Genomic DNA, 18820 nt, shown 5'->3' on the forward strand with positions numbered 1-18820 from the left:
GGGAGAACTAAAATAGCCTATAGGCTTGCTATTGTGTTTATTGCTTGTTCATTCGTAATATATAATGTATTACATTTGGAAGTAACTTGCCCAACACTGCCAATAGTACAGTAGTATACAGTTTATCATGTGTACGTACTAGGTGTTGCACCGACTAGTCGACTTCAATGCTCTGCCATGACGCTTTAAGCTTGACGTCGACTAGTCGCTGGTCCTATAGAGGCCGAAACAGGATAAGAAATCTTTGAAGGACTTCCACATTTACGCTCCGTTTCCAAACAGTTCAAATGACAAATAAATGCATACTCTGAAAGCGCTCCACAAGACATGTGTGATTATATTACTGGATGCTCGAAATTGAACAGAAGAATGCACGTTTTAAACAGCTTATTGCACAGGTAAGTTAATCGCCGGTCTAATCTAATGCACTGCTGCACTGTAACTGTGCGTTCACACCGCCGCCGTCAAGAGCATCAAAAATCGCTCTGGCTGCACTGCCAACAACACTGTAGAAAGATTTGTGGACGCTCTGACGTAGATCGAATGCTTATCTTGTATTTAAAGGGGACGCAAAGCAAACAAGCGTGTTGATTTTGTGCAGACTGACCACAAGGAGGGTAACGTTATAAGTTAACCTCATTAAATATTGTTGTGGACGAAGTATTAAGATCCTTTACCTCATAATGTATAAAGCACTAATACCACACTGTAAAAATACTCTGATACAAGTAAAAGTCCTGCATTGAAAATGTTACTTAAGTAAGTATAATCAGGTATAAACATTACTTAATGTAAGTATAATCAGGAAAATTGATTTAAAAGTTTAAAAGTGAACTGGGACTATTATACTATTATTTATTATGTCATTAGATTATTATTACTATAACGTTAATGCACATCAGCAACTCACCAGGAACACCAACAATCTCAGACACCTTGGTCCACGCATAATTTTTTTTATTTTTTATGTCCCTGTATGCAAACAGGGACACGTCATAGATTATTGGGAAACCCGCCACAGCAATAATCAACCTCTCCTCCATTTTGCTTGGGAACTAATGTGGTCGGAACCAAAGTTTACAGGACTGCGTTCTCTGGAATCCTCTCAAGCGGTGGACTTCTACGTTCCGATTGGTTGCCGCCGAACCGCGTCATAGCTCATTACCATAAAGTTGACCTGATTTCAACTCTCCTCGACGCCCTCAACGTCCAAGTCGCGCCACGCCGCTGCTCGACGCTGCTTGATGCTGGCTCACATTGAAAATGAATGACTTCCGGCCACTTTTTGACGCTCTCGACGGCGGCGGTGTGAACGCACAGTTACGCACACACATAGGCTACAGACAGTATTGTGTAATTCTATTACCTATTATGTTATTTACTCAATATGGTATTATCTTACTTAAAATATTATGTATAATCATGAAAGTAATCAATATACTAATCAATATGCTGAATTATTCCCAATACAAATGCTGGGATTAGAGAGGTAAATCACTGAGAAAAAATAAAAAATAATAATAATAATTAATTATGTTGAACAAATTGATAACTCAAATTTCAAAGATGTCAACTCCAGTAGAATTATTGGCTTCTAAAAATCCAGCCTGTAAAGAAACAATAAGGGAACTCTCAAAAAAGTGTGCAGAGAGAACAAAGAAATTGGCTATTGAATGGCCAGCAGGGGGAACATTTGATGTGGCAATGTGTAAAGTAATGGAGGTCCTGTTAAAAAATTACAAGGCCAATGACAAATCCAAAAACAGAAATGAAAAAAGAGAACAAGAATTAGGGGTACTGACCCTGTTCAAACAACATGGAATTAAATTATTAAAATTGGAGAAACAAGAAAGAGAGAATAAAAATAAATAAAAGAAGAAATGCCGCCTCCATATGCTTCTTCCTGAAATCGAGCTGTTAATCAAATGCCTTTAATACAGGGAACAATAAATTTAAAGGGGCCAATAGAATTTGAGGGATATGTACAAGATGCAAGTACAGATGTTGAAATAAATGAGCAGAGCTGCAGAAGTGAACTGAGGAGAATGGCAGACAACAGGGGGGAGAGAAACACACGCAACCATGACAGAGGGGCTAGAGCTACACGAGGAGGGGCTGAGAACATCCACACCACTGCTAAGAGAGAGAGAGAGAGAGAACAGCCCACGAGGTGGAGCCAAGGAACAAAAGAGGAGGGGCCAAGGACTACAGAGAGGAGGAGAAAACAGGTGAGCCACCCACATATCACTGTCTTTGAGAAATGCTCAAAGAAATGGAAGACCACCACAAACATCTGACATCAGTTTGTGGAAATGTGAGGAACTATCAAACAGAAGAGCCTGAAGATGCACCTGAAGGAACAGTGACACCTGCTGACTCCGTCCAGGAAGCACTGGATGAGATGGAGGAAAGGTGCAAAAGAACAAGAAAGAATCTCAAACAAGCTGATCACATGGCAAGTGAAGATTTCAAACAGGCTGTTGCTCATTGCAACAAGAGCTGGATGAACTGATGAGCAAACGTGAACCAATGCAACCACACCCAAGTCCACATGATGAAGACCACCACAAACATCAGACATCAGTTTGTGGAGATGTGAGGAACTATCAAACAGAAGAGCCTGAAGATTTACCTGAAGGAACAGTGACACCTGCTGACTCCGTCCAGGAAGCACTGGATGAGATGGAGGAAAGGTGCAAAAGAACAAGAGAGAATCTCAAACAAGCTGATCACATGGCAAGTGAAGATTTCAAACAGGCTGTTGCTCATTGCAACAGGAGCTGGATGAACTGATGAGCAAACGTGAACCACTGCAACCACACCCATGCCCACATGATTATGTCCAGCGGAAACAGTACAAACAAGTAGCTGGGACACTGGTCATGCAAGATATAGAATATCCAGATGACCGGTTTCAAGTTCTTGCTCCACACCATTGCTTACAATCCTAATCTCTGACGCGCATGGTTTTGACCATTGCGCGAGGGGGTAAGTCAATAATAATAAATAAATAAATAAAGTGACGAGGATTTTGGTCACCTTGTTTACAGGCAATGGTGGATGAGTATTTATCTGAATGCAAAGTTTGCACCCAAAACAATGTTAGGAAAGGAACATCTGCACCTATAGGCCACATACCAGTCCCAGAAGGGCCATTCAAACATCTAGTAATGGATTATGTAGACATGATAAAATCAATCAGAAGCAATAGAAGACTGAGTAAGAATACTATAATGAACTTTTCCACGACATTCTAATTTATTGACATGCACCTGTATATGCAATAGCTGTGCACAAGGTGTTTATCACAGCTCCAGACTTATTTATTAATTAATGACGTCATCAGCGACTAGTCGACTTCGACTCAACTTTCATCACATAAAAGTCGACTTTAAAAAATCAGAAGTCGTTCAACCCCTAGTACGTACCGGTCTTCATGCAATATCACAAATGTCCCACCGATTCCAGGCTCTTCAACAGGCCACGTCTGCAGTTTTTTAAACAGGGGAGGACAGGCACATCCTCAGATAAGGGGTAACTTTAGTCAGGCTGAAAATATATGAGAAGAAATAAATCAAGTAATGCACCACAATGACAGTAACTGGATCAACTGCCTGGGTCACAAAATAAAAAATACATTTTGATATATAACCTAAATCTACCCATTCAATACACGTCATGCTGTATTTGTAAAATAAATGTACCCGATATAAATATATAAAACTCATATTAACATAGCCAACCCAGCGCTTTACATTGGCGAGTAGGCGGCAACATCAAACGAACATGGTCGTTAATAAAACTAGGAGGAATATCCGTTAAACTTGACAGAAAAGAATATACTATATAACTAAAAGTGAAATATAACTTTATAACACTTCTGTAATCGGTAATAACTCAAATTTACACTTACTAACACATTTCTACTCAGAGAGCTGCATACCCATAGTCAGTCGCACGCCCTTCTGAGAGAACAGCACGCGATTGGATGATTATGAGTGACGTCACTCACAGGGAAAACTTAAATTACTGCTTAAAAACAAAAATACATATTTTTCTCCGTTTCACATAAGAAAATAAACATACTTCGCACAGAATAAAATAGGGAAAAAATAATAAAATATATATGAAATTAATGATTTCAAACTATGTCTACAATTGTATCAACTCAACAATGGAACAAAAAAGTTTGCTGTACTGATTATATAAAACTTACAACATTAAATGTATGATTAAATACATGCGCGCGCACACACATGCACACAGAATGCATGTGAAAACAGTTTGATTGGTAGGCCTGGACATTTTCATACTGAGTTTGTAGTTGTATGAGTGTTATTGTTTGTTTGTGTATGTGCATATATTGTTGCCAGTGCACATCTCTGGGGCATAATGCCTTTTGAATGGGTTTGAAAAAAGAGATGGAGTCATAGAACATGAATATTAGGTCTTTCCCTCAGGCTCAGAGCCTGAGTGCTCTGCTTGCCTGAAACGTTTGATTCATTACCCCCTCACAAGGCTGTCACAGTCAGACTCTAATTCTGATCTGGAATGTTATGAGCGCTCAGCAAGCGCAGATGAATAAGTCACCGCCTTCAGTCTCGCTTTCCAGCTGTTCAGATATGCTGCTCAGTCAGAGACAAAGCTGTCACTCATTATGATGTTCATTAACAAAACGCAAACAACAGATCTTACAATTAGGACACTTTGGTTTTGAAATTTTCTGTGATAATATCAGTGACAGTAGTTTTATGACAGTGGGTCGCAGGTTTGTTCTGGGTTGTGGACAGCAAATAATGACATGCAACTAACCATAGAATCAAGCATAGTTAGGACAATAAAATAAATGGAGGACAAAATGATTCCCATGTCTTTTGTTGTGGTTGTGTGAGCAGTCAAACTCATCAAATTCATCTATCAAGTTGGACAGATTTGGACACCATCATGTTTGAAACCTGTTTTAATAGTGAATTTTAATGATTTTAAGAACATTTTTGCTACTTTTGTACAATAAACATCGTTGATACTTTATTGGGTCATCACTTGATGTTTATTGTAAAATGTGACCCTGGACCACAAAACCAGTCATAAGGGTACATTTTTGAAATTGAGATTTATACATCATCTGAAAGCTGAATAAATAAGCTTTCCATTGATGTGTGGTTTGTTAGGATAGGACCGAGATACAACTATTTGAAAATCTGGAATCTGAGGGTGCAAAAAAAATCAAAATATTGAGAAAATCGCCTTTAAAGTTGTCCAAATGAAGTTCTTAGCAATGCATATTACTAATCAAAAATTAAGTTTTAATATATTTACAGTAGGAAATGTACTAAATATCTTCATGAAACATGATCTTTACTTGATATCCTAATGATTTTTGGCATAAAAGAAAAATCAATAATTTTGACCCATGGCTATTGCTACAAATATACCCCAGCGACTTAAGACTGGTTTTGTGGTCCAAGGTCACAAATATGAGTCCTAAAGACCTGAAAATCACTGATTTGTGATACTATACTGGTCTGGTAATGCATTCTGATTCTAATGAGTAAAAATAAAGACCAATTGTGACAGTTATACAACATAATACACAGTGTCCTTTTATCCTTTATTGTAATGTAATTGAACTGCAACCCCTAATATTTCAGTCTTAGTTTATTGGTAGTCTATTATATACAGACCATTAAAGTGCCAACATTAAACAAGACACATTTTAATATTTAATCTGTCACAGCTCAAGTGGTGTGTCCCACTGTCCATGTCATCCTTCATAGCAAGGATACACATGCTTGGATTGCTATGGACCTACACTACATACTTTTAGGATATATCCTCTCCCAAAAAAAGGGGTCATGGTTTGGCTGATTAGCATAGACTATTTAGCCCCTGCTGGTCAATGTCATAACTACAGCATCTGGCAGCAAAAAGAATCCAAAGTAGCATCTTATTCCTACAATTGTTGTAAGCAAGATGTAAATTGCAAGGTGTCATAACTATTACATTGTATTTTCGTGTTAAATCACCCAATTTTTCACAAACACATCATATAGTTTATATGATGGTGGTCAGGTAATCCATTTTGAATTGATTCAGCTGTCAAACAGAATGGGAAGCAATTTTGGGGGGTAAGAGCATGTAGTGTATCATGTCTTTAAGGATTATACAGCAATGCTAAGCTCACTGTGCCATAAAATAGGAAACTAGGGTTTATGCTGTGTACGTGAGAAACGAGCAGAAGCGATAAGTGTAGTGGAACAGATGGATTGTGTTTACACTGTTATATTAGTATCTATGGCAGCTATTGATATGTAGTGGAGTGTTGGAGAGATGCCATTGGAGGGTGTGATGGGGTTTGCATGTCCTCCCCACCCTGAGGGCTGTGAAAGGGCAACAGGCCCTGGGCTGAAAACGGTGAGGAAGGCAGGAAGGAAGTGCTGAGAGCACAAATGAATACCTTGGAATCCTATATGCATTCTAGCTTTGTTCATGAATCCATTTGTAATCGTTTTTTAATAGTGGACTATTGTAAAGCCTGTTTCACACTGCAGCCGTAAGACTCGCCCACATTAAAGGAACACCCAAAATTGAAAATTCTCTTCACATTTACTCACCCTCATGTTGTTCCAAATCTGTATGGCTTTTTTTCTCCAGCGGAAGTGAAAAGAAGAAATTTTGAATAATGTCCTGGAGCCAAAAGCATGAACATCTTCTTACAAACTAAGGGGTAGGGGTAATCAGTCGTACTTTTTGGATTAAAATTAAACTTATCTTCCTTTTTATGTAAATGACTTAAAAAAGTGACCACGAAAAAAAAATCAGTGACTAATATGTAAGACTAGTCTAAACAGTTTATGCAACTGGTCACTTTTGTTCATATAGTTAATCGACTATGGCCTTCAAGCTTCAAATGGTTGTAAAAGTCCCACAAAAGTAGTATGTAATCCAATACAACTTGAGAACTATAATCGCAGTCTTTTAAAGCCATACCATGGCTTTTTGGAATAAACAGACAAAAGATTAAGTCACTATTCACCAAAAATCTTTACATCCAGTTCATGGAGATTTATGAACAAACTGGTCAGATTCTGGTCAGAAAAGCTAGTTCATGCATTCATGACCTCTAGACTGGACTATTGTAATGCACTGCTAGCTGGTTGTCCTGCATCTTCAATAAACACACTACAGGTAGTCCAAAATGCAGAGTCCTTACCGAGTCAAGAAAATATGATCATATTACCCCAATTTTACAGTAGGAGGTAGAGCTTTTTCGCATTTGGCTCCCAACTCTGGAATAGCCTTCCTGATAACGCTCGAGGTTCAGACACACTCTCTCTGTTTAAATCTAGATTAAAGACACATCTCTTTGGCCATGTGTTCAAATAATGCATCTCATAATCTTGTACTGCAGTTATATCTGATCAAATGCGCATTATTATTCTTTATCTTGGGTTAAACAAATTCATTTTACTTGGTTGGAACAGCAGCTACGCTAATTATGTCTCTATTTGTTTCTCTGTTTTTTTTGACTGTTTGACTTTAATTGATTTTTCCGTACATTTCTGCCATATGTACATAAACTGACAGTCACCACTAATAAGCTAAATATTGTAGAAACTTAATTTGCTGTAAAGTTGCTTTGCAACGATTTGTATCGTAAAAAGCGCTATACAAATAAACTTGAATTGAATTGAAAAAACTTGAATGAATGAATCAGTTAATTGGGCTCACAAGACTGATTCTTCTGAAATCACTGGCTGAATGATCACGTCATAGCAGTTCTTGAAAACCAAAACCGGACAGTTGTAATCCAATGCACTAATAACCAGATAGGAGAGTGTTAACAACCAGACGGAAATGTCTGAGCTTTTATTCACCCTAAGCTCTGCCCCTCAGACCCTTCAAGCCTCTTCCAGTGCACACTTTGGTGACGTAATGCTGCATAGACGGTATTCGTCTGCAGTGGAGTCTGGACCAGTGCAGGTTCAGCCAAAAGGCACATGGAGGGTGTATTACTGAAGCATTGGCTCATCATAGGTACAGTATTCTTTTGAATCATAAAATGACAAATGGGAAACTCTACAGTCTCATGGATTTACATGATTCTGAGTGAAGACTACAAGACTGAATGACCACATAAAAGTGTAATTTAAGACATGGTGCAGGGTACAATAATGCAGGATGTCACTGACATTTTTTTTTTCCAATTTAAAGATGCACCAATTAACTTGAAAAGGTACACTGTAACTGATTTTGTTTCAAAGGTGTAAATAGAATGTAGATTATTGGAGTATGTTTTTCAGTGTAGTACTTTTGATAATCTTTAAAATTATAAAGGCTCACAGATAAAGACTCCTTTCATATCAGTGGCTTGAAGATGTTTTCAGAAAGAGTTGTTTGCAGTTTTTTACTTCCTTTAAAGTGGCGGCATGCCATTTTGATTTGACATGGCCAGAATGAAACAGAAAAAGTGTTTTGAAGAATAGTCATGCTGCTCTCTTACATATAATGAAAGTAGATCGTAAGTAAGAGATGTGAGGCTCAAAATGCACCAAATGTGAGATGTAAGAACAAAAAGCTCCAAAAAAATCATAAAAAGGGTCCATATGACTCATGCATTATATTTCAAGTCATCTGAAGTTATGTAACAGCTTTGTGAAGAACAGAATGTTATCTTGAAGATTTTGATGTCCGAAGTCACCATCCACTTCCATTGTATGAAAAGGAGCAGATGGGACATTCTGCTATAAACAACCCCTTTTGTGTTCCACAAAAGAAATTAAGTTTGGACAAAATGATGAACAAAAGGACCAAAAAGGTGAACAAATGATGACAGAATTTTCATTTTAGTCTGAACTATCCCTTTGAGCATGTCCGGTAGATGCAAGGCGCACTGCTGTACCTGCTGTCTCTTATTCTCACTCTGTGTTGTGTTGTGTTGTATTTGTTTGTCTGTCACGCTCTCTTTCTCCAGCTGTTGAGTAACTCTTGAGCCTCTGTTTTTCTACCCTCAGGCTCAACGCACCCAGCTGAAGGAGCTGCGCTGTCCAGATGGCAAAATGCATCACAATGAAACTATGTAGACTTGTCTTCAGTGACAGATGGAACACAAAGAGAGATAATGAATGCATTTTCAGGCAAAGTTATTTCAAAAGCTGATGTGTGGTCCCTGGTGTGCTTTCCATTTAACTTATCCTTCTTCAAAGCCAGCTCACAGATGCTGTATGTCAACAGTGAGTAGTACCACAAAGTACCTTGATATTAACCCGTATGAGCTTGCACATGTTGCCTGCATTGGTTGAACTTCTGTGAACTGACATACTTTACTAACACTGTACAATTTAAAATAATACTCAATTTATGCCCTGCTTTCTGTAGCCAGTAAATAGTGCAGTGTTAAATTAATCTGGCAAATAGCACTTTGTTTTGTGAAAGGCCCTTTTTGCATAGAAAGGAGGTGTGTTTTAGCGGACAATAATGAATTAATTTATAAATTCGCATTCAGCTCCTGGAGGTTTTTGTGCCGAAATACCTCATGCCAATGTGGCACAGCTGTTTAGAGTATTTGCCTCTGAGTGTGCCATTAAATAGACAAATTGTTTGCATAGGAAAAGCATATTTATGCATTCTGTCAAAGTAGATAACTTTGTCACTGTTCTCACAGCCGGTCTGAATAATGAAACAGAATGCAAGAAGCTGACAGCAAAGACTGCATGAGGGGTGCAGTATGTTTTATAACAGATGGTATTGAAGAGGATGTTTTAATTAACATACATTAGCCTACCTGATTTGTTTAAGGGCAGACTTAAAGGCAGTATATGCAAATTTGTTCCCACATTATATTAGGTGCATTTATATGTATATATATCAAAAAAAGTAATTGCCTGGTACAGTGTACTGCTTTGTTGCTTTTGAGATGGGACAGGTTCATTGGTAACCAGGTTAGAGTTAAGGGGGTAGTGTAGGCTCAACAGTGTAATTACAGAAATTAATTACAGATCTAATTACATGTAGGTATTTAAAATATAATTACAATGTAAAAACAAATGTAAAATCATTTAAATGTTACAGGCTATACAGTATAATGACATTTAATTTTAGTGAGTTTGCAAATTTCTTTTATCCATGTTTGAAAAGTGTTAAACATTTATGTAAATATAAGTACATTAAATGTTTGACAAGCCATAATAAAACTGACATGCTGCATTTTCAGCATAGCCATATAGTGGCCATTAACTGTAATTCTCCATTGTCAGTTTTCTTTTAGCTCCACTGTTGTCACAGAGTCTTACTGAACAGATTAAAGTTAGTTAAACTGTTGACACGTTTATCGCTAGCTTCCCGAATAATAGCACATCTGGCTTTAAGACATCTGAAGTTGCTAGCATATTAGTAGACAAATCTAGCTTTAGATAAAAACATGCACTATACATCGCTGAGTGTAAAATTTTAAGTGGCTAAGATCTTTGCTGCGGGGCAAGAGGAGATCGGGCAGATGGAGAGAGTGTGAGGCCGAGGGAGACAGAACAACAAGAATGAGAGAGAACAAGAGAGGGGGTCCTGCTTTTAAAACCGCCGGATGGATGAAGTAGCTCTTCTGGGTCAAACAGAGGTAACACCCCACAGCACGAAGACATAACTACCCATTAATCAGTGCTCCTAGGTTGAGAGAACCAGTTCTAATGTAGGGAAGGTTTTTAAGACTTGTGTGTGAGAATGCAGGCCCAGTGGATTTATGATGGAAAACAGTGTTAGTGTGACAGTTGCGTAGCGTCTGTGCAGCTGAGCAGCGAGTCTAATAATCTCGTAACATTCAGCTTGTCTCCTGTGTTTCATGTTCTGTCAATGAAATGTGCACCAGACAAATGGGTGAGACTTCAGACACAAATCACTGTCCGGTGAGCCTCTACTGATATTTATTTTACCACTCATATCGTTCATATCATCAAAAAATTAGGAGTGTTTAACATCAAAATAAGTGTACTTGTTTAAAGCATGACAAAAGATAATTTAAACATCACTTGAAAACTCCACTCTAAATGATTACAAAATTCACTTATTAAAAGGTTTCTTAAGTGGCCTTTTATTTCATTAATATGATATTATATCTGCAAGTACAGTTTTTAAAAATATACTTTTAAAATCTGAAGGACACTAAGTTCAGAGCAATAAATAAATATTTACAAATGAGTTTAAGGAGTGCACCAACCTACAACACAGAAACACTAATAATTATAGGAATAAATGGAACCAGTTCTAACACATTACAAACTTATAAGATTCTAGAAACTTTCCAAACATGGACTTCACCTGTCTCTGTGCCAGGAATTATAAGGTTCAGCACAACAATTTCTTAAACATAAGCAAAAGCCACAGATTAAGTTGCGATTGAGTTGTAATCTGTCTGAATAACCCTGGAGTCCCACTGTGTGGCAGCTGACTCTCGTTTGCTACAACATGATCACATGCTTTTCAAACTATAAGAATTCGTAACCAAAAAACTATAGACAGAACAAACAGAGGTGATATCTTCCCTATCCAAGGTTGAGTGTCATGAGGACCTGACTGGAATTCAGCATACCGAAAAAAAAAAAACCTTCACACATGGCAGAGCTAGAACAAATCATATCAAAACATCTAATGATTCATTAAACGGGACAATATATTCCAAGAATCAAACGAACTTCATTAATGCACCTAATCACTTTAAAGGGGTCATATGATGCTGCTAAAAAGAACATTATTTTGTGTATTTGGTGTAATGAAATGTGTTTATGCGGTTTAAAGTAAAAAAAACACATTATTTTCCACATACTGTACATTATTGTTTCTCCTCTATGCCCCGCCTTTTTGAAACGCGTCGATTTTTACAAAGCTCATCGGTCTGAAAAAGCGAGGTGTGCTGTGATTGGCCAGCTATCCAATGCGTTGTGATTGGCCAAATACCTCAAGCGTGAGAAGGAAATGTTACGCCCCTCACCATACTGTAATGCATTACTTTTAAAAGTAACTTTCCCCAACACTGCTTATTGATATACTTTGTTAAAGGAATTGTTCACCCAAAAATGAAACTTCTGTCATCATTTACTCACCCTCATGTTGGTCCAAAAACTGTATGACTTTACATTCATCTTCAGAACACAAATACATTTTTAATATTCTCTCATCTTTTGTTTGTCCATCCACTGAAAATCCATGCAACCAAAATTCCAAATTTTCAGGCTTTAAAAATGAATGAAAAGATGTAATCCAGTCCAAAAAAGTTACACAATTTTACACCAAGTCTCTGAAGAGATGCATTCACTTTATATGGTTAACAGATAATATTTCCTAAGTGAATTGGTACTAAACCAGTGTGTGGAAATACTGTAAGTCGGCACAATAAATTATTTAATTTCCCACTTTTATGAATACTACATTTCAAGTCAGTGAGCCTAACACCTAAAACTGGAACATACTTACATTTTTTGAGTGTGTTGCCTTGTAAATCTGGTCACTATACATTATACATCGAGATGGCGTTGCAAAGCTCCACGATTCTTCTGATGTTTTTGTTTGTTTGTTCTGTGTTTTGTCATTCTTCTTCTATAAGTTTTACCAGAGACGAACTCCTTAACATTAAGCAACACATCCCAGACAATATTTTTTCCGTTTTTTGATTATTCGGACGTTTTGTTGGACATTCTAGTCGGAGGTACAGCTGTGTTGTTCAAACGTGCGTACAGACGCAGAAGAGGAAAACGCGCCGGTGTCCTGACATTTTATCCTACCCGTCAGATTGTCCTACCAGGGTTTACTGCGCATGCGCACATCAATATTGTACAGAATTGTACTACCCACTGTTTTAATGGGAGGTATAGCAACATCTGACAGGGTAGCACAAATCGACAGAACATTGGCGCTACAGAGCACTGACCACCAGAACAGCCAGGCACAAGAACAGTTTTTTCCCGCAGGCTATATTCAGCCTGAACAATTAAACTTTCATAATTATACATCATTCATCACAACTGACATATTTACATAATCCAAAATTTGTACACTTGTAAACTGCAGACTTTGTAAATAACATATCTTGCACACTTATAACATATCTGTACATTTATTTAAACAACTACATTTTTTCCCTATACTTCTATTCTGTATATAGTGTGGCAATATGGATATGAATCCATACCAGCTTTTGCACCTTGCTTGCAAATTAGGAGGAACTGGCGGAAACGATATAAAAGAGAGGCAAAAAGGAAGTCTGGGAGTGAGCGGAAGGGAACAGATGTGACGAGAACGGTACATGAAGGCAAGTGTGGCCAAGTGTGTTGGATTATTTGCTTGCGCAGACCGGGTGTGAACCTCTGAGAAAATTGGTTGTGCATTGTGTAGGATCTCTGTCTTCGAAACGGACCCACTTACACTATTGAGTCACACATGAAACAATCACATTCCATTGAGACAAACTGAGGAAACTTTTGCCAAAGATCCCTTGCTGCCTAGCTCGTAGCTTACTCATAATAATTACTATAATAGCTTATAACTTATCAAAACATGTATTAACCCGTGGCCAGGGAGAATACAGATATTCAAATTGTTAAAATATACTAAGAATCACCGGCTCGCTGGACGACCCTTGATTTAAAGTGTAAACTATCAAATTTGGAATCAGTTCTAATCAGGTTGAATTCGAATCTTCAGATCCTAGTCCTCTCAAAACCTGAATGAAATAATAATAATTAATTCCCTTACAAATTAGTTAATTTCATTACAATTGGTTACCGGTTGCAACGTCATTCCAGACTGGTTTGCCTGCTGCAGGTACTTCAGTTTCTCTTCCTCTGTTAAAAGCCTGCCGAAGCTCCAAAACTCCTTTTCCGGCCTTGTATATTGGTTGGCTGTTCAGACGCTGCCTGTTGCACACAGGTGCTGCCCCACACACATACACATACCCACACTGCACGAAAACTCGCACACACAAACAACACACAGACCTAGCGGGATTAATGCTAGGGGAATTATTATTATTATTTTTTTTTGTTGTTGTTGTTGTTGTTGTTGGGTGTGAAAAACTTTGAACTTTAAGACTGTTACCAAGAGTTTAATTTAAAGGGAAACTTTTTTTGTGTGTTTTTGTGAACAGAGGACTATTTGCCATTTCATTCTCAATGTACTTGTTGATTTTGTCTAGATTGAATTGAACAAGTGGAAAAGCATGTGGAAAGCCTCGTTCTCAATGAATTAATGCTTTTTTATTATATAAATGCTGTGAAAAAGAAGGAAAAAAAACATTGTAAGATTAATTTTTTTTCCTCCATTCATTTTCTTCTGATGTTTTTTTTTGTGCATATACTTAAATAATAGTCTGCTGACTTAAAAATAAATGTTTTTGTGAAGGGTGTTATTTAATCTATTTGTATTTTTCCTGGGTGTTAGTGTGCAGGTGACAATTTATGTATCAGTGTTTTTTTTTTAGCTTTACCGGGAATTGATAAAAAGAAAAAAATAACTCTTTTGACTTGGTACATTTTTGGATTCTTTGCCTTGTCTGGCGCCCAAACAATTTAATTACTTACCGTATTGGCCCGAATATAAGACGACCCTGATTATAAGACGACCCCCCTTTTTCCAGATGTACCTTTTGGAAAAAGGCTTTTTAAAAAACAAATCTTGTCTTTTCTTAGTAAAACACATTTTGTCTTCAATTATTTTCATATTGCATATTTTTCCTATTTTAATTTTTGTTTTGAAAGTATGGTAAAAACTGGTAAAATGTACCAACAATCACATTTAAAAAATATACACTATTTAATATACCATAAAAAATAAATAAATAAATAAAACAGGTAGCCCATCTGAATTAGGACATTTAGGCTATCCATCTAATAGTAGCCTACCAAAATCTTATTAACAGTAGAAGTTAAATCTTACTGTAGTCTTCAAATCTGGATCGTCTTATATTCGGGTCAATACGGTACCTTAAATACTACACTTTAACTTTGGGGGGCCACCACCGTTACATAAGTGGCACCCAACGTGGGGCTCGAACCCATGACGCTAAGATTAAGAGTCTCATGCTCTACCGACTGAGCTAGCCGGGTACGCAGTTGGGTGAACAATGTCGATGAACTTGTGAAATTAGGCCAACAGCTTGAAAAAGATTATGAACAGCAACAACAATATGAAGGACGAATGGGTTTCAAGCAATCCACATCCATGCCCCAAAGACCCATCTCCAATAGGCCGGCAGAGAAAGAGAAACCACCTTTAGTGCAATGTTGGCGATGTAAAGGACATCACTCACCTAGCCAATGTCCTCACTTTGTCTCTGCTCAGTCCTTTCAACCTACCATTCAACTCCATCCCTCCAACAGTAGGCGAACAACATTTCCAGTTCCCAAAACTGGTCGTCCTCCTACCAATCACTCTGTTTCTGCCACATTCACCAAAAAGACCCCAAAAATGTGTAAGAATACACCACCACTTGCAGCTGTTCCGCAACAATTAATTTTACCTCTGAGAATTGGTACCTGGAAGGGGAAAGCCATTGTTGATACAGGTGCAAGTTACACCCTTCTGCATGAGAATCTTTGTAAGGAGCTTATTGCACAAAGACTTCTTCCATGGACTCGATGTCCTCTCTACCTGGCCAATGGAGAAGCAGAAATTCCACTAGGATGGGTAAACGTATCAATCACTCTTCATAAAAACGTTTTCACCCTACCTGCTGTTGTTCTTCCTGCTAAGACTTTAGCCTATGCTGTCGTACTAGGCTTGGACTTTATTTTCTCCAGTGGCCTGCAGATCAATGTGGCAGATCAGAAATATTTCTTCAAGTCCAATCCCAATGAGGATTATCCCTTCCAACCTGGAAATGCTAGCGTACCAGTTATCCACACACGACACCAAAAGGAGAAGATAGAAAATTTAAAAGTACCAGCCTTTCCCTACTAAGTTCTGTTCCTCCTCCTCAACTTGTCATATTTCAATCCCCAACCAATCTTGATAAACAAACACTAATTGACTGCTGTGAATGCTGCCCACTTACCTCTTAAAGAGAAGCAACAGTTACGACAGATCCTGGAGTCGAACCCACAAGCCTGCACACTTCGTACAGGACGTACCGATGTACTTAAGCATCATATCTATACCATCCAACAAGTACCAATCAAGCAGCGACCATATCGTACCACGCCAGCCAAACAAGCTGTCGTAAAAGAACAGCTGAAGGAGATGTTGTCTGCTGGCATTGTAGAACTGTTTCACTCAGGATGGGCCTCGCCTGTTGTCCTAGTGCCCAAAAAAGACGAAAGCCTCAGGTTTTGTGTGGATTACCGTAAGGTTAATGCCATTACAGAAAATGATGCATACCCACTGCCCAACATCACTGAAATCTTAGAGTCTCTGTCTGGAGCTTCCATCTTCTCCACCATTGACCTTAAAAGTGGTTACTGGCAGGTCAGCATGGATCAAGAAAGTAAATCAAAGACTGCTTTCATTACCCCATCAGGTCTGTTCCAGTTCAATGTGATGCCCTTTGGGTTAAAAATGCCCCTGCTACCTTTCAGAGGCTAATGGAGTGTGTACTGGGAGAATTACGTGGAAGCACCTGTTTTGTCTATATTGACGACATCATTATTTACTCACCATCTGTAGCCCAGCATTTCTTCGATCTTCAGGCTGTTCTCCACAAGTTGGAAATGGCAGGCCTAACGATCAATCTGTAAAAAAAAGCCAGTTCTGCTTACAAGAAATAACATTTCTTGGACATGTTGTAAGTACCAGAGGAATCTCTGCAGACCCAAGCAAAGTGGAGGCCATACAGTCCTACCTATGTGCCTACCAACATCAAAGAGGTCCAGCGCTTTTTGGGTTTAGCCGGGTGGTACCACCGGTTCGTACCAAACTTCTCCAGAATTGCTGAACCTCTGAATTCATTGAAAAAAAGGGTTGTACATTTCATTGGTCTCTGCAATGTCAGAAGTCATTTGAAGCACTGAAATCTTGTCTCACCTCTCCTCCCATCATTAGCCATCCTGACTTGCAACTTTCCTTCACAGTCTACACGGATGCCAGCGACACTGGTTTGGGGGCAGTGTTAACCCAACGAAAGGACCAGGGTTTTGAGCAGGTTATCGCATATGCCAGCAGAACCTTGAACAAAGCAGAGGCCAATTATTCTACCACAAAAAAAGAATGTTTGGCTGTAATCTGGGCTCTCGAGAAATGGCAGCACTATTTGGAGTACAAATTGTTCACGGTAGTCACAGATCATTCAGCACTACAGTGGGTAATGTCTTCAATGAAAACTACAAGTCATCTCATCAGATGGTCTCTGCGACTTCAGAGGTTTGACTTTATCATTGAATATCGAAAAGGCAAATTGAATATGGCACCTGATACTCTGTCAAGAATTCACCCCAGTTGTGGCCTCTACACCAGCCACCAGGAGAAGCCAGAACTTCCGATGTCTCTAGCTGTCATCTGGGAAAAACAGCACAAAGACCCTGTAATCACAAATATACTTCAAGCCTTAGCAAACAACAAGTCTACCCTAAAAGACCAGTATGAAGTAATTGAGGATACACTCTACCACAAAACTCATCAGTCGAACTACCAAGTGCACTACCGAGTATACATTCCTGAAACGTTGGTATCATCCATCCTACATCATTACCTCTCAAGTCCCTGGTGTGGCCATGTAGGCATTTACAAAACCTACAAACGTATCCATGATGTTGCATTGTGGCCTGGCATGTGGACTGACATCAAGCAACATGTTAAAAGCTGTGTCAAGTGCCAGACGTTAAAAGGACAAAATCAGAAACCTGCGGGAAAACTACAACAGACCATCACCACCCATCCCAATGAAATGCTTGGTGTAGACATCATGGGGCCATTGCCCAGGAGCACTCAACAAAATGAATACCTCTTGGTCTTCGTCGACTATTATTCCCGCTGGGTGGAATTTTTCCCTATGCGCAATGCAAATGCTCATTCTGTTGCATTACTTCTCTGGAAGGAAATTCTAATCCGATGGGGGGTACCGGACTTCATCCTGTCAGACAGGGGTGCACAATTTGTTTCCTCGTTGTTCCAAGAACTGTGTCAAAAGTGGAGCGTTAAACCAAAACTGACAACATCCTATCATCCACAAATACTTACCCGAACTCCGCTTTGCCATCAATTCAGCTGTTCAAGAAACTATTGGAATGTCTCCTGCAGAGCTTCATATGGGGAGGAAGTTGCAGAGCCCTATGGACAAACTGCTACATGGTACAAATTTAACTCCAGATTGCCCATTTTACGAGACCGTCCGTCATCTCGCTGAGCTCCAATCCAAGGCTATGGAATGCTGCAAAAAAGCACAAAAAAGACAACTCAGGAATTATAATAAAAACAAAAGAGATGTTACCTACAAGGAGGAAGATCATGTGTGGATGAGAAATTATCCACAGTCTAGTGCTCAACACCACTTTACGGCTAAGCTGGCTCAAAAATGCAAAGGCCCTTACCGTATTTTAAAGCAGTTGGGACCACTTAACTATCACATATCACTAGAATCCACAGGTGAGGATGTTCGCACGGTGCACATATCCAACCTGAAGCCATGTTTTCCAACTGCTGCAGAGCTGGAACAGCAAGAAAGAGGAAAAATCCTTGAATTATTTAATGAATCCTCTGATGAAGAAGAGTTCTTCGGATGTTAATTCACTCCTCTACAACCACAGGTTGTCTTCTCCAGGGGGGGGGAGAGTGTGGCAATATGGATATGAATCCATACCAGCTTTTGCACCTTGCTTGCAAATTAGGAGGAAATGGCGGAAATTAT

The 18820-nt window shown here is 38.8% G+C and overlaps 1 non-coding gene across 1 annotated transcript; it reads right to left on the minus strand.

The window, feature by feature from the left end:
• Window positions 1-15016: 15016 nt before the first annotated feature.
• On the minus strand, window positions 15017-15089 carry trnak-cuu (transfer RNA lysine (anticodon CUU)). The gene has a single exon. It is a non-coding gene; the product is annotated as a tRNA-Lys (tRNA).
• Window positions 15090-18820: the final 3731 nt, after the last annotated feature.

The sequence above is a fragment of the Sinocyclocheilus anshuiensis genome, unplaced genomic scaffold, assembly GCF_001515605.1.
Source record: "Sinocyclocheilus anshuiensis isolate Anshui unplaced genomic scaffold, SAMN03320099.WGS_v1.1 scaffold47, whole genome shotgun sequence".
Classification (NCBI taxonomy): domain Eukaryota; kingdom Metazoa; phylum Chordata; class Actinopteri; order Cypriniformes; family Cyprinidae; genus Sinocyclocheilus; species Sinocyclocheilus anshuiensis.